The sequence below is a fragment of the Pleurodeles waltl genome, chromosome 6, assembly GCF_031143425.1.
Source record: "Pleurodeles waltl isolate 20211129_DDA chromosome 6, aPleWal1.hap1.20221129, whole genome shotgun sequence".
Lineage (NCBI taxonomy): Eukaryota > Metazoa > Chordata > Amphibia > Caudata > Salamandridae > Pleurodeles > Pleurodeles waltl.
The window spans coordinates 983047261-983068835 of NC_090445.1; the positions used below are offsets into that span (position 1 = coordinate 983047261).

Below are 21575 nucleotides of genomic sequence, written 5' to 3' on the forward strand. Positions count from 1 at the left end.
AGGGAAATGGGCCGAACAACCCTGGGCTTAAGCTAATAAAAGACAGAACCAATTGAGGAGCAGGGGGCCCCACATTACTGTGTCACAGTGTGACTGCACTAATTATGTCTACAACTCCTGCCAGAAAACTTAGTTAAGGACTGCAGCAGGGTGTGCTGGGAGTCTAAGAGAAGTACAAGAGAGAACGTGCATTGAGCCTCAAGTTAGAGAGCCTGATGTTTAAGAAAATTGAAGAGAAAGATATGTATGTGAAGGTGATGCTCCATTTTATTGCACTTAAGCACGTAATAAATCAATATTACAGCTAAAAGTGTAAACTTTCTGCAGAAGGTATACATATAATTAGTACAATCACACTGTGCCTTAGTAGTGGGAGAGGCCCTCTGCTCCTTAATTGTGGCTGTCTTTCACTAGCCTAACCCAGGGGTAGTTGGGCCCATTTCTCTTGCATGCACCAGGGCCCAGGGCACCTGTGCTATGCCACTGAACGTGAAAATACCTCAAGGCAAATGTCGCTGGTATCCCTTGCCCGCAAGGTGAGAGTGGGCGGTTTGTGATCACGTGGTGGAGTTCATGTTTTCAGCCAGTCCTCCTGAAAAACACCTCCTTCTCAAGAAGACCAATATCTTCTGTTCCTTGACACAATGGAGCAAGATACTCTGCTTCAAATTCAACTGAAAGGCTGCATTTGTAAGAAATATGCTGCCAGTGACCAGAAGTATAGTACATACATCCCACGAGAGGATACTGCCTCTTCTGACATACTTTATTCTCTTTACAGTTTTGGTGCAGAAGAAGCTCCCGCTGGTATGTGAATGCTTGTTACTCTCGTTTTATGCACTGATCTTTGTTTTAATGTTTGTTTTAATGTAAAACTACTTCCTGTAGCGGAACATTGATTGAGGTATGATTTGGATATTTGTATGGGGGAATCTCAACTTAAGGAATTGTAATTAAATTGCTGCTACGTTTTAAAATGAAAGTGTTTTTTGCACATACTTCAGGGTACGTCATGCAGAGCTTGTTGGAGTTTGCAATAAAACTAATTTCTTACATCGTTGGAGGTAGGAGGATCGAACCTCTTACCTCTCCCACCAGTTATTTTCCTTATGCCGTGGAGAGGAGCAGGACTGCATTCTAGCGCTGATTCTGCTATGCGCCCAATTCCACATAAAAATCAGGCCGATGCGCGGAACCCATAGGCAAGCCCATCTGAACCTGAATACCACCAGAGGCGGGAACGCTGTCCGTTGAACACTGAGGTTAAGCGCTATCAATATTCTCTGTCTGAATTAATGAATTGGTGTCCTAAATATTGCAGGGAGATTTGTCTCACCATTAATCCAGCCAATGCGAGGTTGTGTTTATTGTAACAGGGCACCACGTGCTAGCCTTGGATTATGGAGTGCTTACTTCTAAGAGTAAGGAAAATGTGAGCTCAGGAAAAGGGGAGCTCACACCCAAGAGGAGATTTCATGTGCTCTGATTAATGCGCACTTCATGGTCAAACATAAAGTGGAATTATGTGAGCTGATTCAAAACTTGGTTGGGTAGAATGTTGGTTTATCACTGAAACCTGGGCAAAGGAAGACTTGGGACCTGATTTACTGGCTGTTGTTATACTATTTCCAGGGCTGACTGCCCCTTCACAGAGGTGGGGGGCTGGCCATTATTTCCAGAAACTTGATCAACTGCATTTTAGAGGCCATTAGCTTTGACTAGCAAGATACTTGTGAGGTGACATGGTTTATACCAGGCTTCTCCAACGAGTGGCTCATGAGCTATTATTAGCTCTCCAGCTCCTCATTAGTAGCTCTCCTGTGTGCAGCCAAGCCTACAAAATCAGACGATTTTGCTTGGTTGAATTACTATATGGTGACCAAAATTCAACAGTGTGTATTCTAGGCAAAAATGTGTATATTTTCAGACCTCATCATTTTCAAAATACAGTTAAAGCTGAGATTTGAGTGATAAATCAGATGGAGAGTTACAATATAGCGCCTCCTTTCCACCGTATTCTTGCGTACCTCTTTGTTTACTTTGACTTTCTTAGTCCTTTCACAATTTCGGTGCCCGTTCGTAGTCACGTGTTCCATTGCTACACGTAACTTAAACTGACTTACTACGTTACCGCTGACTACAGAGAAGAAGACACCGACACACGGACGGACTGCTAAATATTTACCTACGGTGAGCTGGAACTCCATTTTTTACCTTTAGGCATCGGCGCTGGACTGATTTTTAGTGTGCGGTTTACTTTGCCGATTTTACGTATCAGCGTCCTTCAATCCGTTACTATACGGAGGTTTGTAAACTTTTTGTGCTGTAAGCACGCTGTTTAATATACACCGCCAAAGACCTATAGTTTGCCTACTTTTTTGTTACTTCGTTTTTGGTACCTAGGCGCGTTGTTAAGTTGCGTAACAGCAAACATTATACGGTAAGTCTACATGAGTGTTCCTTCTGGGACTAGGGGCTTAGACGCCCATACACGGGTATTTTACCTGTGTTTTTTCTGCTCTCTAGGGAGTCGTTACTACGGTTTAATTTCGGACTCCAGTCCTTAGTGACTACTTTTCCCTCTGATTTACCGTACACTCTTTCAGGCTATTTCATAAGCACTTCTCTGCCAATCATGCAGTTATTCCGCATGACCAGCCTTTTAGGGCACCCGTAAGTCGTCTACTCAACCGGTCTAGCTAATCAAATACTATTTAACTTCCCCCTTTTTTAAAATATTGGTTTTCTACTGGTACAACTGCAACAAATGGCATGATTTATGCTTTTCTTGTTTATGGTTTAATTTACTTCCCATAGAGACATACGAGTGGACCTACCGGGGTTCTTCTTGATGGACAGCTTCGCACGCCCTGTGGACTTTCTATTTTTACTCATTGACGTTGATATTTAAGAGGTACTCTTCTGGCTGATCTCTTTCTTTCTTTGTTTCTTTTGTCTCTAAGTTTGGTAACTCATGCTTACCTAACCTGACTTAACTAGCTATATATTTATATATATATATATATATATATTTGTTTATATATATATTGTTTATTCTTACACCCCTATTTCTAGATGACTTAGTAATTTTTTTTGGACTGCCTACTATCCTTGAGACGTATCGGAACTTACTGTTTTGGAACCTTCCCGTAAATTTCGGGTAGGTCTAGAGACTTGATCCCTCTTCATACTCGTTTTTGACTCTTAAATCTCTATATTCCCAGCACACCCTTTATTAACACATGTGGGCATCTCTCTCCCACACGTCTTCCATCTCGGGACACTTTTACTGTTTTTTATGTTTTTTATGTCTCTTAGCATGTCTTTAGTCTTTTGGGCACCTTGGCACACACTACTTTTCAGTTTCCTTTGATACTTCCTAGCCATGTCCTTAGGTATATGTACTTCATTTTCTGAGCTTCCCTGATGTTGTCACTCTTTATGCACAGATTGTTCCATACCATATCACTTGCTTGTCACACACAATTATTTAATGTAATGACCTGTTACGTTCAAACCAGACACACATGTATATGTTTATTTGCAGCCTTGAAAAAGTCACTGGTGTGACGAAACACGTGTTGGCTTTTTGCTTTGGAAAGATTGTTCCCCGCTATTTGGAATACCTCTTCAATCGGAATAAATTGAACTCTTCTCTGAAGACAGGATTTGAACATTGATGTGCTTGATTTTCTCACTCATTTTATCCCATATGACTAGTTGACCTGATCCTGTTTTTTCCTACTTTGCATACTGTGTGCTGTGATCTTTGTTTGCGTATTCTATTTGTGTATCCATATTACACATTATTGTTGCCCAAGGGTAGTAGGGCACATGATCACGTGCACCATTTCTTGCTCAACAGACCATATAACATTTATGTACTAATCCCTCTGAGTGCGGCCAACTCTCACCCTTACTACCCGCTATAAATCAGATGGTGCTTGGGAGACATTACTAATATTATAAACTTTGTACCAGCAGCATTGCTGCTATGAGAGTTATGTATTACCCATGTAAAAAGCATCCCAAATTGATAAAGCCTTTTTTATATTTCTCTAGCAACCCTGCCTGATGCACTGAGGTGATCACTGCTAGCAATCTTGCATATGGTGACCACTAATGTAATCTTGTCTGATATGGTAGCTATTACAAGTCAAATAATATTAGTAGCTCAGGATGATTTTCTTTGAACGTAAGTAGCTTTTATTACTGAAAAGGTTGGAGACCTCTGGTTTAGACTTAAAGGTAATAATAAATTCATTCTCTCTGGGCACCTTGTTTACTGCACCCGGGCTTTTGGACTCAGTTTATTGAGGCCTGGGGTCAAGTTCTGGAACCTTATATTGCAACACCCAATTTTACTATATATGGGTGATTTTAACTTCCAGTTGAAAGATAAAGGGTGCAATGACTCTGTCACTTTTCTAGAACTTATGACCAATTTTGGATTTTCCCAACTGTCAAATCCTCAGCTCATACATCAGGCCATATGTTGGACTGGATTTTTGTCAACCATTCAGCCTTGGTGGTGGGAGATATTCTCCTGTTAAACTGGATGCACCACTTAGTGGTGACTTTCAAAAATACACTGCAGAAGGGAGCAGAATAGGTGCAGTGTAAATGCATATCTTACAGGAGGTGGAGCACAATCTCCTCCAAAGATGTGGAATTAGAACTCAGTGAGGGTTTAGTAAAAAATAATTGCTCACAGGAGCCAACAGCAGATGATTTTAAGGCTTGGGTGATGGCCGTAATCGAACATGTTGTCCCAATTAAAACTAAGATTTGCACTAGATTTAAAGCGTCACCATTTTGGCTCTTGGACAAACTAAGAGACCTCAGACAGCAGTAATGGAAGCAAGAATGAAAGTGGAGGAAAAATTCTATTTTAGAGGGGAAATGCAAACATAAAGAGCTAACACTTATGTTTCTGCAACAACGTTGCAGTATAAGATCTTGAAGATCTTCTCTGACTTTAATATCATTGCAAATAGGCTTCCCCTCACTTCTGCCACAGGGGATTCTGCTGATTGGTACCCCACCACAACTATGTTCGATTCCCCGCCTACCCCATTTCCCTTTTGAAAGTAAAAAATCTTGTTATGCACATGACATCAGGTTCGCCGGATGACCCCTGTCCTCCAAGCAACTAGTACTGGATCAAACTGCAGATCTATAATCAGATATTAATAATGGGAGTGTTTCCAGAACTTTGGAAGGAGACAGTAGTTATTCCTCTTAAGAAGAAACCTAATAGGGATCCAGAGATCCTCAAAAATCTTCATCCAATCAACTGTCTGCCTGCACAGCTAAAATCTTTGAAAAATATATCAACCAGGAACTGGTCGGGTTTATTACTGCCCAGGACTTTCTGGATCCCTCAAAGAATGGGTTCTGGAGTGGTCATTGTACTGAATCAGCACTAGTTGCTGCAGCAGATTCCATTTGTTGCTAGGTGGATCAAGGAGGTGCTGCCATCTTGGTAATGCTGGATCTGTCAGTGGCATTAGATACGATACGAAGATTGCAACAAGCAGGGTTGCAGGATACCACTTTGGACCTCCTGGGCTCCTTTTTGACAAATAGGATTCTAATAGTCAGCTGTGGGAAGTTTGGGGCAGAACTGTTCCAACTCCCTTCTGGAGTTCCGCAGTGGTCATCCATCATCTCCACACTGTTTGACCTATATGTTTCCCCCCTGACCAAACTGGTGTGGTCATTCAGCTTTCAGGTACTGTCCAATGCGGATAACACTCAAAGCATTGTCTTTATATCAGATGATATGTTGCTAGTTGCTGAGAAGTTCAAACACTGCATGACTGATATCAGCATCTGGATAAAGGACATCTACTTGAAGACAGAAATCTTGGTTTTTGGGGAACAGCACTGAAGTGTGGTCAGAACTTTGATGGCCAGAGATGTGTGGTTCTTTACCTACGCCAGTTGTCTCTGTGACAAATCTAGGGGTTATCTTTGATAATACCCTTACCTTTGACACTCAGGCCAATAGGACTGTGGGTTGTTGCTTTTTCATTATTATAATCTTGACAAAGATTTTCCCTCTAACACCCGCTGAACTCAGAGTAGCAGTGGTTATTGTATTAATTACATTGCGCCCTGACTATTGCAATGCTTTATACTTTTTTTTTCATATATCTCTTTTTTGGTTTTGGTATAGTCAAGCATGATGAGATAAAAAGTAGAACAATGGTGAATACAACATTTAACTATGCCAGATGTTGAGAGTTAATATTCCAGTAGAAATTACAAAATTACAAAGGTGGGGCGCCATCTTTGATGATAGGATCAAGTGTGCTATAGTAAATTAGTGTGTATGTCCTTATCCCCTAGAGGGGCCAAGGTCGGTTTTGGTGGGGCGATGCAGTACTCAGCAAATGTGACCGGGGCCAGTGAGGGGGACCAGATGGCAACATAAATGTGGGTGCGAAAGCTGCGGTGGTGCACCACCCAGGGGAGCAGGTGTATTCCCCTCAGCAGCGTGTGGTGGTCCCTGGGGCAGAGGAGCTTCATGCCTATTCAAAGGGAGGTGGCGGTGACCTCAGAGTATTCAGGGGGGAGTGTATCATTTTTAGTTTCAATGTGGACAGTGAAAGCATCCCAAAGTTCATAGCCTCCGTCTGACAGCCTCCTGAATTGTAAGACCCTTAGGGTTTGGGCCTCAGCATGGGACCACTGAAGCAGGTCGTGTAGCCACTTGGAGTAAGTAGGGGCGTGTGGGGCATTCCAATGAGTTGCTATTATGTGTTTAAACTTTATATAAGCCAAGTCAATAAATCTATGAAATTATTTGTCTCCCTTGGACTCTGGGCACGGCGTCAGGGCATGGTAGGCAATTTCTGCGATTGTTTCAGTGATGTGTCGCCATGCCATCGCCAATGGTGAGCAATCCCAGACCATATGATAAAAGTTCGCTAGTGGTTTCACGCATCAAGGGCATGTGGGATCCGATGTGGGGAACATGCGTTTTATGCGGGAGGGAGACAAGTAAGAGTGGTGTAAGTAATTAAACTGGGTGTAGTGAAGCCTAGGGTTCCGTGTGACGCATTTAACGGAGGAAAACGCAGCTTTCCAAGCTGTCTGCGACAGGGACTTAGGGAGTACTGCATCCCAGCAAGACTGTGTAAGTTCCAGACTTAGGCAGGCCTCCGACTGTAGCATAGTGTATATATGTGTTATCAGTTTTTTGGTGTCCTTAATGGATAGGATCAGCGTGAGAATCTGTGACGTCTGCGGTTCATCTCCCATGTCCCACATAAGTCGCAGTAAATGTTGTATCATGCAATATGTCTGAAAGGCGCCTACATGTATCCCCGTATTTTCTACTAGTTTGTTAAACATTAGTAGTGTAGCTTCTGAATAGAAATCACCCACTTTCTCAAGACCCGCCTCTCGTCAGGGGGCCATGTTGTGGTGAACTAGCAGATCGTGGGCTCTAGGCAAGTGTAGCAGTGGGATCAAAGGTGAATATGGCATATTAGGACCCTTGCCGTGTACATAACGCAGCCAGCATGTTTTAGCAGTATCTAGTATAAGGTTACCACGGGGTGTTGAGTATGCCTTTTCCAAAAACCAGGTCAACAGTGGTGTCGGGGAAAGGGTATCCATCACCACTTTCTTCTCTGCTGTGTGATGTTCCCCTGTCCTACTAATAGGCCACTGTAACCGGGGCAGCAGCATAATACAATTCGAAGTTAGGCATATGTAGGCCCCCATTGTCCTGTGTGTATTGTGTTGTGGTCAACGCCACGCAACGTCTGTCCCTTCCCTATAATAAATCAGTTAGTATACTCTGTAGGGACTTAAAGAATGAGCGGGGGAGAACTACCTGTAGCGCTGCAAAATGGTATAATAATCTAGGGAGGATAAGCATTTTAGCTATAGCTACTCTGCCCAGGGGCGACAAAGGGAGAGATCCCCAGAAGGGAAGCGATCCCAGTATAGACCGAATAACTCTGTCTATGTTGCCCTCCTTAATGTCCTCCATCAAGTGATACACATGAATTCCTAAATACTTAAAGGTGGTATGACACCAGGGTAAGTGGTACTCTGGTAGTCCCGGTTGAAGATCTAGTGGGACAGGAATTAAGGGGAATATACAGGATTTAGACCAATTTACTCGTAGTCCAGAGATTTAGGCTAAGGAATCTAGTGCGTCTATTACCCCCGGCATGGAGACCACGTGGTCTTGCAGGTAAATCAGGGTGTCGTCTACATATAGAGATATGGGCCCTCATTACAACCCTGGCGGTCGATGACCGCCAGGGCTATAGTGGCGTTCGTACCACCAACAGGCTGGCGGTACAGGACACCACATTTTGACCGTGGCGGTACCGCCGCGGTAACACCGCCGGGACCAACGGTATACCTCCATGGCGGTCCCAGCGGTCGTAATCTGCCAGGGATTTCGACTCCTCTTACCGCCAGCCTGTCCATGGCGGTAAACATCGCCATGGAAAGGCTGGTGGTAAGGGGACTCGGGGTGCCCCTGGGGGCCACTGCATTGCCCATGCACTTGGCATGGGCAGTGCAGGGGCCCCCAGACATAGCCCCATTGTGCATTTCACTGCCTGAATTTCGGGCAGTGAAATGCGCTGCTGCACATCAGCATTGCCGTCGGCTCTATTACGAGCTGGCAGCAATGTTGATGGGACTTTTCCACTGGGCCAGCGGACGGTAACACTGTTACCGTCCGCTGGCCCAGTGGAAAAGTCATAATAGGGAGCCAGACATACCGTCAGCACTGGCGGTATTCTGGCACCTGCAGCCCGAGGTTGTAATAAGGGCCATAATGTGGTATGTGTGTAATTTCGGAACGCCCCCTTGGAATGACTGTTTACGAAGCTTGGTGGCCAGGGGCTCTATAGCTATGGCAAACAGAAGAGGAGAAGGCGGACATCCCTGTCTAGTGCCCCTGTATATGGGGAATGGGTCGGAAATGATTTGCCCCATCTTAACCCGAGCCGAGGGGGTTAGAGTATAAGGTAGTGATCCATGCAATATACCCCATGCCAAATCCCATTGCACTCAGCGTTTTGATGAGGAAGTCCAAAAGAAGAGTATCAAACGTCTTCTCAATGTCTAACGATATGGCTACCCCAAGATAGTAAGTCCCCAAGTTGTTGTGCAATATTCAAAGTAGTCGCCTGATGTTCAGGAAGGTGTTTCTGCCCGGTATAAATCCAGACTGATCTTCATGGATCAGTTGGGGAAATAATAATAAGTCTGTTAGCTAGGATTTTCCCCAGTACTTTACAGTCTGTGTGCAGCAGGGAGAGTGGGCGATATGACCTGACATCTAGGGGATCCAGTCTATGGGAGCACCGCTATGAAGGCCTCATATAAAGAGCTCGGTAGCTGCCCACGGTCGCGTGCCTCATTGAACATAGCGAGCATGGGCTGCAAGAGGTGGCTCGCCTGTGTCACATAATATTCTATTGGCAAGCCATCCGTGCCAGGAGCCTTGTTTCGGGCCATTTGGGTAAGTGCAAGACTTAACTCTTCCTTGCAAATGGGGCCATCTAGCACAGCCACCTGCTTCGGTTGCAAGCGCCTGGGGGGAAGAGAGTCCAGGAAGGCACATACCCGTCCTGATGGAGGGGGAGGAGGGTCACGTATAGCTTCCGGTAGTAGACGTAGAAAGCTTAATTTATCGCTGCTTAGGTGTTCACTATCACGCCCGATTCCACCCTGATTGCCCCTATGGGTGAATGCTGGGGGGCATCTCGGACCAGACAAGCCAACAAGCGGCCAGATTTGACTCCCTCCACGTATTGTCATGTCATGTAATATTTGTAATTATATTTGCCTAATCTGGCGTCAGCCTCCCTATATCTGGCCCACAAGGGGTGGAGCTCCTCAAGGGGAACCTCACCCCTGGCCACAGCGATCTCTACTGTCTGCATTGTAGACTCCAATTCAACCAGCTCCCGGACCAATACCCGCTGGACCCCCACAGAGGCGGCCATGCAGTGGCCACGCAACACTATTTTATGTGCGTCCTATTCTGTCGCTTGGTGCGCAGTTGTGCTGTTATTATGTGAAAAGTAAGTGGATAAACATGTGGCGAGCTCTTTGCGAAAGGGGGAGGTCAGACAATGCCTCAACCTGCAAGTTCCACGTGGGTATCCGTGTGTTTGGGCAGCCCCATCTTAAAACCACCCTTAATGGACAGTGGTCGGACACAGTGCATGCAAGGTAATCAGAGCTGTGAACCCTTTGCACCATCGTTGTCAGTGCTACAATAAGATCTATTCTAGTGTGAAGTGCATGGACGGGGGAGTAAAAGCAATATTCAAGCTCTGTTGGGTGTCCCATTCGCCATAAGTTGCATCAGCTATTTTCCCCCCTCCAGACCTCAAACTCCTGGGAAATGTGTCTACAATGCGCAGTCGGTAGTGGGGGGAAGGAGAAGTCAAGGTATACGTCAGTGGCACAGTTAAAGTCTCCCCCCATAGGCTCTCCCTAGAAGGGTCCCAAAGTAGCCCAGTAGTCATCGTATTCAAGAAGCATGTTGGTTAGTGTTGGGTGGGTGTAATGCCACTTGGGACAGTGTAGCACCATCAAGGTACCTCTCGGTTACTACATATCTATCGTTGGGGTCCACTTGTGTGTGGTCAACCTCGTAAGGTACTCCAGGGGCAATCCAGATTGCCATGCCGTGGGAAAGGATGAGGAGGTGGGTCCAAAGGTTTGGCCTTTCCAGCTAGAGCGTAGCCTCCCAAGGGTGGACTTCGACAAGTGTGTTTCCTGCAGCATTGCTATGTGCACCAGGTGGCGCCTCAGGTAAGCGTGAATGCGCTGTCTCTTACGTGGTGTGGCCATGCCTGTGACATTCCATGTAATCACATTATAGCATGGTGCGTGTGCTTGTGTCTGCGTTGCCATGTCCGTGTAATAGGGTGAATCTGTGAGGGATCCAGAGGGGGCCGGCCCGCACCTATCCTAACAAGGCCCATTTGTGCCCACCCTGAGGAAGCAATACCGCTCCTCTGTCTGTGGTCGCACCCCCATCTCTTCTCTCTCAGAATGATTAGTGGCAATAACAAAACAAACCAAATAAAATATAAAAGGAAAAACCTACATGAGACTAACAGGAGACCAACATCATGATTCACTAACAACATATAACAAAAAACAGAACGCAGCCTGTAAGCAGGCGTGGGGAACAACTGTTCCATACAAAGTGAGGCGCGGGTGTGAAAGCCAGGCAGTTAGACCCGTGCTCCCGGCCATCGGATATCGGCAAGGGTCCTGTCGCCCTGTGGCACCGCCAAGGACTCCAGGGGACAGCCCAAGGACCCGGCATTGCTGCCCCGTGGGCCCAGATAGGGAGGCCTATTTCCAGCCAGAAAGTTATCAGGGAGGTCCACCAGCGCGTAACTCTCAACAATATAAGGAGTTTAACTCATATATCATCCGCAGATCACAGGGTGAGCCGCGGGCCACAGGGGGAGCCCCCGGAGTAGGAGCAGTCTCCCTGGTCAATGTCTGTGTCCATGGACTCCTGTAGGGCAGAGAAAGGATTAGATACAAACTGTGTGGTCTCAAGCAGCAAACGAGAACGCTCCACCACCGCCTGGGGCGGTGTGGGCTTGGTTCTCATCCGTGTCCAGTGTTCGCATTTTCCTTTGGGGGTCGACCACTGCCCCCCAGACTCTTCCAGATACGTAGTTTGAGCAAGTCCTTTGGCATGGAGCCAGATCCAGGCGTTCTCCGAGGAGGCGAAAATGTGTACTTTGGGGCCATCTTGTACTCGTAGTTTCGCAGGATACAGGAGGGTGTACTTAATGTTGTGCTCCCGAAGGCGTTGCTTCACCTGATAGGAGATGTGTTTTTTTTGGACTTCAGCGTTGAAATCTGGGAAGGCGGAGATGAGTGCATTTTCACATTTCTGCGGACCTTCTTTACAGAAAAGCTGAAGCACCAAATCACTATCTCAGTAATTGAGTAAGCGGGCTATTAATGGGCGGGGTGCGCTCCCGGTGGAGGGGGCGTGCTTGGCACTTGGTGTGCCCGCTCCACCGAGAAGAATTTTGGAATTTTTTCCTGTAGAACCGTATCAGTCAGCCACTGCTCCAGGAATAGTTCTGCATTGGAGCCCTCTGCTCACTCCAGGAATCCCACAAGACGGATGTTGTTACAACGCGACATCCCCTCTGCGTCCTCCACTCTGCGCCTCAGAGTGTCAACCTCAGTAGACAAGTGAAGCATCTTCTCTTGAAGTTCCTTCATGGCTGGGTGCCACTCAGCCACCTTTTTCTCCGTTTCAATGACTCTCCTGGTCAGCGTGTGGTGGTCTGCACGTAGTAAATTAACATCAAGTGTCACAGCGTCAATCTTCGTCTCCAAAGTGTTTTTGGTGTCCAATATGGCCTGTAGCACCTTTTCAAAATGTGATGTGTGAATGAGTAGCATGACATCCATTTGTTGTAGGGGCTGGGAGGTTATGTCCGGGCCCACAGGTGGGGCATCTGGGGTGGCCGTGGACGTCGCTGGTGGCTTAGCAGGCTTCGGCTTGCCCATTCAAACTCCAAACATTGGGGCGCTCCAAGAGGGGTTGCTCTTCTAATAGTGCGCCAGTCGGCGTGGCGCGAACCACGCCCATCGGGGAGGTGGAGGCGAGTGACCCCCAGAGAAGCGACAGAACACAACGAGGGTTCTGGTCATCGCCGAGGAACACCACTATATAGAGCTGGTCAAGGTCCGTGCTTCCCGGGGTGGTGTGTGCCCACGATGGTTTGTGTCTTACAAATTGCAGTACAGTTGAAATGCAGTGCTTTGCAGGCGCATTACGATATCTCCTTGGGGAGGCACAGAGATGTTGTTGTCCTACAATGTCTCCTCACATCAGCGCAGTCTGGGGCCTCAATCAATTCGGCCCCAGGGACCAGTCATTACACTGGGCTCCTCGATCTGGGCCCAACAAAGTTTCACAACTTCCCCCATGCCACAATACCAGGGCATGTCGACTACCCCCCGACCGCCCAGTCGAATCTCGATGCACTCGAGCACTGCCGTGCCCCTCTGGTCACCACCAGGTAGCAGGTGCCTCCTCCACTCGAGGCTGTGAACGTCTAGCTCTTCTCCCGCTCGGCGTGGCACAGGCCACGGCCCGAGAAGTGCCGCTGAGGCTCAGTCCCTAGGTCCCGATCTGCTGTTCGCGTGGGCACATGCACCTTCAGCCGCCGCCTGCATCGACTCCCTCACATGCCTCCGGTCGCTCACCTCAGGTGGGGCGGTGACCTGCCCCAGCAGCGCCCTTCCGCGCACTCACCTGAGCTGGGGCGCGTAGTCACTACGGGTCACACTGGCTCGGCCCACACCACGCCATAGCTGAGGCATTGTTTCCTCTCCCGATCACTCCCTGTCGCTGCTCATCTCCTTCCGAAGCAGTCCGGGCGACAGGGTTTGCGGCGATCTGCCAGGGGAAGCCGGCATTCATCTGGGTGCAGGAGATTTCGTCAGCCGGGTGCAGAGCTCCGAACTACGCTGCTGCTCCGGTCGCCATCTTGCCCATGCCCCCCTTGCAATGCTTTATACTTAAACACCAATAAGTCCTTGCTTAACAGACTGCAGATTATTAAAAATGCAACAGCCTGTCCAGTACTGGAAGTACCTAAACATCTTTCAGTCAAGGAAGGCATGTGTTTCCTTCACTGGCTTCCAGTTAGGAAGCAAGTGATTTGTAAACTGCTCTGCAAGGCTCATTTGGCTCTTCACCATCAAGGGCTTATGCCCCTCAGAACAGCATGTCATTGGTATATCCCTAAGAGACAGCTTAGATCATCTTCTCCTAAGAATGTGGCCATTTGTACATTCCAGAAAGCGAGATGGGTCAGGTCCTCCTTTTCCGTAGCAGCAGCTAAAATGTGGAATACTTTGCCCACACATATTGCGAGTTTGAATCCTATGTAGTTTTCCGCAAGCAATTGAAAACCTGGCTCTTCCCCCTTTCATAATTGTAGCACCCCGTTTTTTTGTGGTTGTTTTCTATACCAGTGTTTGGGCTTTGATGCCTGCTGGCATAAAGTGCTTTATATATCACTTTCATTCAGTCATTCATTTTATTCGTGGTGTGAAGACTGAGCACAACTATTGCATTTACAGAAGGGAGATATGGAGCAAATTCTGACACTTCGTTCTACGTTTTCAGTATCTGCTAAAGAGTGCATCTATGAATATCAATTTTGAGAATTTTACACACCTCCAGTGCCTAATTTGTAAAAGAATGAGTGACCGTGTCCAAAGCTGTGCTTAGAAGCCCGTGAATGGTGCTATTGAATGTTGGTGCTCAGAGTACCAAGGCTGCGTAGCCTTGAATCCTCCTGCTGCCTCGTTGATCTATTACCAGACACATCCTGCCCCTTTATCTCTCTTTTGCAAGTTACTGATTTCTGCCTTGTGATTGTTCTTCTGTCTTTTTCTTCCTCTTTCTTTACACTTTTTATGTTTATAAATGTCCCCTCTCTTGCTCTCAGTCAAAGTCTAATACAGAAAAATAGGTGTGGGATCACGAAAATGAGTGGCAGTGGGCCCCACTGGCAACTACCAGCTCAAATTAAGCACTTCACTGATCCAATATTATTCCATCTGCAGCTGGTGTTGCTGTTAGCAGGTAAAGATTTTCATGGCAGCACTAGTCCAAACCTCCTTGTTACTGCCAGCCAGATCCTGGGTAACAACTCTCTCTTCAGCACCTGTACCATCAGGAGCCGAAGTGATACTGCAGGGCACAACTCCGCTCCCTGACTGGTCTGGCCTAGGCCCTCCTCCTTTCCTAGTGGCATCATCCATAATCTTATTTTTCTGTTTGACAATGCTTAGGCACTGTTCTCTCAAATTATCAAGATCACTTTTTCATGCTTCCTTCAACTCCTTGTGCTCTACAAGATCATTCCTTTCTCACCTGTAGCTACTGGTCAGATGATTGTTTAGGGGATGGTCAGTAATCCTCTCTACCTATATCTGCCTTCCACCTCCTGTACGTCTTACTCGAATCCAGAACGCTGCAGTTCATAACATCTTCCAGCTCCCACATCTCTCACACGTCTCTGCATTCCATCTTCTCCTCATTGGCTTTCCATTTCCAATCGCATACTTTTCAAGTAAATGTGCCTGGTGCTCCAAGCCATTCACCAGCTGGTCCCTATCTATCTGAAGCAGAACTGTATCATTTACTGCCCTAGCCCTTCCTTTAGATCCTCCTCGCAGCGGCACCTCCTTCCAAAATATCATCTCTCTAAAACAGACAGCCATTCTTTTTCCTACCTTCCTGCAAAGACCTGAAATCTCCCCACCCTTCTGCTTAGACTCACAGAACATCTTGCTTTTAGAAATTACTCCGAACTGTTTTGTTTCAAACCTCTAATTTGGCTAGGTTCTTTTCAACTGAGCAACGTAATGCACTGATTACTTACAAGAAATGTTAATTAAGCTGATTTCTCTTCCTCTACCCATTACTTACATGATGCTGACCGTCTCTTCAGTGTTGTCTGACCCCCAACCAATGGGCTCTTGGCAAGGAGAGGACAGGCTGCAAGCCCTGCCTTCATAGCCCCTCTAGGATAAGGTTGCTGCTGTGGAGTAGTTTGAAGGTGAGTTGTAATGGTTGTGTTTTCATGTTTTGAGCCAGGGGGAGGGAGGTGGGCACACCACAATGCAGTAAAAAAGAGGATAAGGAAGAATTATGATGATAAACTTGGAAGGATTTTTATGGAGTATTTTTCCACTCATCTATACATATTTTCAAAACTTTTAAAACTTCTCCACTAAAATCAACATTCGAAACAGCTCCCTTACAGACATTTTATTAAGGGATTTCAACACCTGGAGAAAGTGCGAGCAGAAGAGTATATTAAGTATGACAGTTTTCCTTCACTGCACACAACTGTGGATGGGGTCCCTGTGTGGTGTACTTAACTGGTAAGTAATAGCGCCCAAAATTACTCTGTTTAGTACTTGTTTGTAATGATTTGCCAATACAAGGTGCTTGGATTCTTTGCTATCACCCTAAAACATCAGTTCTAACCAATATTACTCCTTATGACCAGTACTGGATAAGAAGGGGATCCAATCAGATCCCAATTATTAATGAGCCAGATCCGGGACCTAGCAAGATCCAGCAGGCTCCAGTGAAATATGCCAAACATTTACCAGTACAGTTTGCCAACACTGGGATACATTCAGCAGCACTCATGCTCTGTGTGCTTTGAGACATAAGTAGAAAGCAACCTGCGGGGGCCCAGGGATCTGTTATTTTCAGTTCCAGCTGCACACAGTTCAAATGCCCCACTCAAAAGTCCATTCGCAATCCTTTTGTTCGACTCCTATCCTGGCTGGAACTAGTGGGAGCTTAACACCTTGCTGCGAATGTCACCCAAGAAACAAAGACACAGTCTGCTCCTTCCCAGGTGCTTAGGAGGTAAGCTATGATTTGGAGGCAGGTAACTATGTGTGTAGAAGGGATGCAGGCGACGAAAGAATGGCAGATGTGTCCGTCTATATGAGTAAATATGTTAATAACCATTTACATAGCAATTACGAATCTGTGTTATTACCACAGAGAGGAACTCTTTTTAGCAACCTAAATACAAGATTGAGAAAATAACACTAAAGTTCTAATCTTATGGCTTAAACTTTATATGCAGCTCCATGGTGCATAACTCATTATGCAACATTAGAAAGAAATGTATCTGATAACATGGAGGTTACTCAAGGATCTTCGCATCCACAGCAGTAATTCACTGAGCTTTGTACATATAACAAATATCTGTGGCATGCCTGTTACACACTGTGCTAGGCCTTTTATTACGAGTGAAACCAGTGAATAGCCTGCACACGGATCTTTCTAGCAAGTGCATTAACCACCAAAGTCACATCCTGCTATACTCTGAAACTTAATGGGTGCACAAAGATCTCTGCCCTGGTGCTAGCACAATAATTTAAAATGCAGTCTTTTGATACAAAATTAAGTATGCCAGACTAGGTTTACTATCACATTTGCCCTTGTTTCTACTTTCTTTGGGGCAGAGTTAAAAATATATATATATCACTTGACTGCCAGATTCTGTCCTTTTTCTGCTACTAAGAGGATCCCAAAGCAGGGTGCCCTTTAGGGTGTATAATTGGGAGGGGTGGGGTCTGTATTTAGAAATAACGTGTGCGTTTAAAAGCACCTGCTGCAGAGTTGTTGTGTGTCTCACAGTTTTCAGGTAACATAAAAGTGTCAAGATGAGCCAATGTAGGTCTCTCAGGTGGGGAGTGATGTGGCTGTGGTGGGGTGCACCGAGGATCAGGCGTGCGGAGGCATTTTGTATGTGTTGCAGTCATTTGAGGAGTTTGGCCGGGGCTCCTGCGTAAAGGGCATTTCCGTAGTCAAGTTTGCTGCTGACTAGGGCCTGGCTGACGGTTCCTCTTGTATCTGTGGGGATCCATCTGTAGATCTTACCGAGCATGCGGAGGGTGTTGAAGCATAATGAGGAGACGGCGCTGACTTGTTTGGTCATGGAGAGTGCTGAGTAGAGGATGACGCCCAGGTTGCGTGCGTGGTCGGTGGGTGTCAGGGCTGCTCCCAGAGCGGTCGGCCACCCAGAGTCGTCCCAGGCTGAGGGGTTGGCGCCGAGGATGAGGACCTCCGTCTTATCTGAGTTCAACTTCAGTTTGCTGTTCCTCATCCATTCAGCGGCGGCCTTCATTCCTTCATGGAGGTTGGATTTGGTGGTGAGGGGGTCCTTGGGGAGGGAGAGGATCAGTTGAGTGTCGTCGGCATAGGAGATGATGTTGAAGTTGTGTAGCCAGGGGCTGTGGGCCAGCGGGGCCCATGTTGACGTTGCTTAGTGGAGGGCTGAGGGACGATCCTTGGGAGACGCCGCCGATGATCTTGGAGGCTTTGGATCGGAAAGGGGGAGGCAGACGCTCTGGGTTCTGCTGGAGAGGAAGGAGGTGGTCCACTCCAGAGCTTAGTCCCGGATCCCTACGTTGTGGAGGCATGTGCGTAGGGTGTGGTGGCAGACGGTGTTGAAGGTGGCAGAGAGGTCCAGGAGGATGAGGGCCGCGGTTTAGCCATTGTCAAGCAGGGCCCTGATGTCATCAGTGGCAGCGATAAGGGCAGTTTCGGTACTGAGGTTGATGCGGAACCCTGACTAGGATGGGTCCAGGATGTTGTTTTTTTCGAGGTCGTGGGTCAGTTGTCTGTTGACAATCTTCTCGATGACCTTGGCCGGGAATAGGAGCAGGGAGATGGGACGGAAATTCTTGAGGTCTCTGAGGGTCTGCCATGGGTTTCTTGAGTAGGGGATTGATCTCAGCATGCTTCCAGCTCTCGGGGTAGGTCGCGGTCTCGGAGGCGATGTTGATGACTTTGCGGAGGTGGGGGTGTGATGGTGGCGCTTGCTTTGTTAAAGATGTGGTGTGGGCAAGGGTCTGACGGTGATCCAGAGTGGATAGTGCTCATGGTTTTGATTGTGTCGTCTACATTCAAGTTGGCCCAGACGAGCAGGGGGTCGTAGTTGAAGGTAGGTGGAGAGTCTGAGGAGTCGGTGGTTGACTGGGTGGTCTGGCTGTTGAAGCTGTCATGGATGTCTGTGATCTTGTGGTGGTAGAAGGTGGCGAGGGAGTTGCACAGGTCTTGTGAAGGTGGGATGTCGTTTGTGCTGGAGCTATGGTTGGAGAGTTCCTTCACGATGTTGAAGAGCTCCTTACTGTTGTGTGCATTGTTGTCAAGGCGGTCTTTGAAGGATGTTTTCTTGGCAGATCTGATGAGGTGATGGTGTTTGCGGATGGCATTCTTGAAGGCAGAATGGTTGTCCGGGGGCTGTTCGTGGAGCCATTTTCTCTCCAGTTTCCGGCAGGTTTGCTTGGAGGCTCAAAGGTCCAAAGTGAACCAGCTGGCTCTCTTGCTGGTGCCTCTGTTGGAGGGTTTATTGAGGGGGCGAGAGTGCTGGCACAGTTTTCAATCCAGCACCAGAGGTTGCAGGCTGCGAGGTCGGGATTGGTGGGTTCGGAGACTAATTCTATTTTCCTGTGTGTATTTCCTCGGCAGGTCAGTGCCCATCAAAAGAAGGGTATATGGCGTGCCATCGGCAAGGATGTGCGCACCCTCGGGGTCTACGGCAGGCAGAGCACCCATTGTCAGAAGCGGTGGAAGGGCCTGAGACGCTGGGCACGGAAGAAGGCAGAGGCCCAGCTGGGGATGCCCTCCCAAAGAGGAAGGGGCGCCCATCGAACCCTGACCCCCCTGATGGCCTGCATACTGGCAGTGGCCTATCCTGAGCTGGATGGGCACTTGAGGGCATCACAGCAGCCACAAGGGGGTGAGTACAGTGCCCATCATAACTATTAACGCCTGGTGGGGAGGTATCAGGGTGGGGGATGTGTGTCAGTGGGTGCCCCTTGGCCAGGCCTGACATTGCAGCGTAGGTCCCCTGGTGGCAGGGGTTCTGAAGGGATAATCCTGCTACCTAGCTGGTAGGCATCCACTAGTGGTCAGGGCTGCGTGGGTCCCAGGTGTGCTGGACTTGCCGGTGTGTGCCTCTCCCCATGCCTTGGTGGCTAGCAATATCACTGGTAGTGCAATCCATAGTGCGTAGGCCTGCTTCCAGTGTGTGAGGGTGTGGTGTAAGCCAATGGTGATGTTGGTGCAGCCATTGACCAAGTGTATCCTTTTTGTTTTGTCACCCTGTCCTTATGTGCATTAACATCATCTGGCGGAGGAGCAGAGGCACTGGCGACAGGGGGAGCTGCATCCCACAGGACCCAGGAGGTGGAGTCCACCGACACTGAGGGCACCAGCGGGACGGAGGGCGAGGGGAGCACCACGGTGGAGACTGGAGGGGACAGTTCATACACAGATACCTCCTCCGATGGAAGCTCCCTAGTGGTGGCGGGCACTTCTGTGACCACCCCAGCTACAGGAACAGCTGCCACCCCCGTACCAGCACCGCCCTACCAGCAGCCCCTCATCAAGTTGCCCGTGCCCGCTCACTCAGGAGGGTGGGCATCTCCTTCGCCCCAGGCACCTCAGGCCGTGCCCCAGTGAACCCTGCTGCCCTGAGTGAGGAGGCTATTGACCTCCTGAGATCCATCACTGTAGGGTAGTCAACCATTGTCAACCTGCCTATTTCCCAACTGATGCCCTTGCAGTGTTCTTTCTGTGTTGAGGCTGGTGCCATGTGTGGCCTTGGAATGTGGCCTATGGCCTTGTGGACAACGTACATTGTGGACTGGGCTGTGTCCTTTTTTATGTACATATGTATATGTCTATGATCTCACTTATTTTCCCTGATGTGTTGCTCTCATTATATTCACTTTTTCTAAAACATTTTGTCCTTGCACTATTCATCCGAGGTACAGAGTGAATATGTTTTAGTACTGCAGACGATTGTGTGTATGGTGTTGGGTGGGTGGTGCATGTGTGTGTGTCACTGTCGTTTTCCTCCCTCCCTCCCTTGTGTGCTAGGTGACTGTACTCACTGTCGTTGTCTTCGCCGGCGTTGGTGTTCGTGGTGGAGCAGCATGTAGAAGACCATGGCAAAGACATACAGCTCAGGCTCCATGGTGACGTGGTTGTTCCCTCTGTCTCCAATGGTGATTCCTTTCACTTCATGTCAGTGTTTACGCCAGGCTTTTGATGAGTTTGGTACCACCCCGGAAAAGGTGGCGGTTTGGCATGTCATAATATGGTGGACGGAACATTGACTCCCGTCTGGCTGTAGGCGTCTACCGCCATGGTGCCTGTTGTTTCTGCCCTGGCAGTCGGTGTGGTAAAGTGGCTGTCTACCTGAGATCTATCACCATGGTCATAATTTGCCGGTAATTACCGCCAGCCTGTTGGTGGTATTACCGGCACTTTTACACCAACCGCCAGTGTTGTAATGAGGGCCAATGTTTTTTCACCAGTCTTTTATTATAAAAGGTTTGTTTTCGTGTAAATACATTATCGTTATACAATGTGTGTGTGATGTGAAGTGCTCCGACTCCCTACATTGGTATGAGTAGAGCTATAAAATAAATTAAATACATGTGGGAGAGGGCGCTGTTGGAGGTTAGTAGTGAGGGAATCTGTAGAGGAGGTAATAGCGGGGTCGCCAAAACGAATGTTGCACCTGGCACCAAAAGTGCTAAAGCCGGCCATGTCCTGAAGTAAATGTTCTCCATCTCCTGCTCTGCTTGTGTCATGGAATACAGGCAGGGTGCACATGTTTAGTTCATGGCGATCAGTTCGAGTACAGAACGTGACAAACTGTACTGAGCAGACAAACTAAGATTCACTTAAACGGGTTTGCAATACCTCCGGGTGTAACAGGATCAATGTCTGGAACACACATCCTGTGCTGCACCTGGAGACACGTGATATGACGCAGGGATGACAACACAAAACCTGGTGGCTCCTGCTACTCCCAGGCACTTCATCTCAGGTGGACAGACAAGCTGATCTCAAGTAATGAAAAAAAACAATTCAGGTGAAACTTCCTGCTGCAAATAAACCACGCTCGAAGCTCGAATTCGCAAGGTTTGGATGCTTGTGACTCAACAGTTCAGCTTTCATTTGATCT

General features: G+C 47.7%; 1 protein-coding gene and 1 long non-coding RNA gene across 3 annotated transcripts in view; one reads left to right on the forward strand and one right to left on the reverse strand.

The window, feature by feature from the left end:
- SLC16A12 (solute carrier family 16 member 12) overlaps positions 1-21575 on the reverse strand; it is a 511884-nt gene that overhangs the window by 266074 nt on the left and 224235 nt on the right. The window lies entirely within an intron of this gene.
- LOC138300460 (uncharacterized) overlaps positions 1-21575 on the forward strand; it is a 90753-nt gene that overhangs the window by 35642 nt on the left and 33536 nt on the right. Inside the window, exon 2 of the long non-coding RNA XR_011204941.1 lies at positions 782-807. This is a non-coding gene — a long non-coding RNA (uncharacterized lncRNA). The remainder of the gene's footprint in view (positions 1-781; positions 808-21575) is intronic.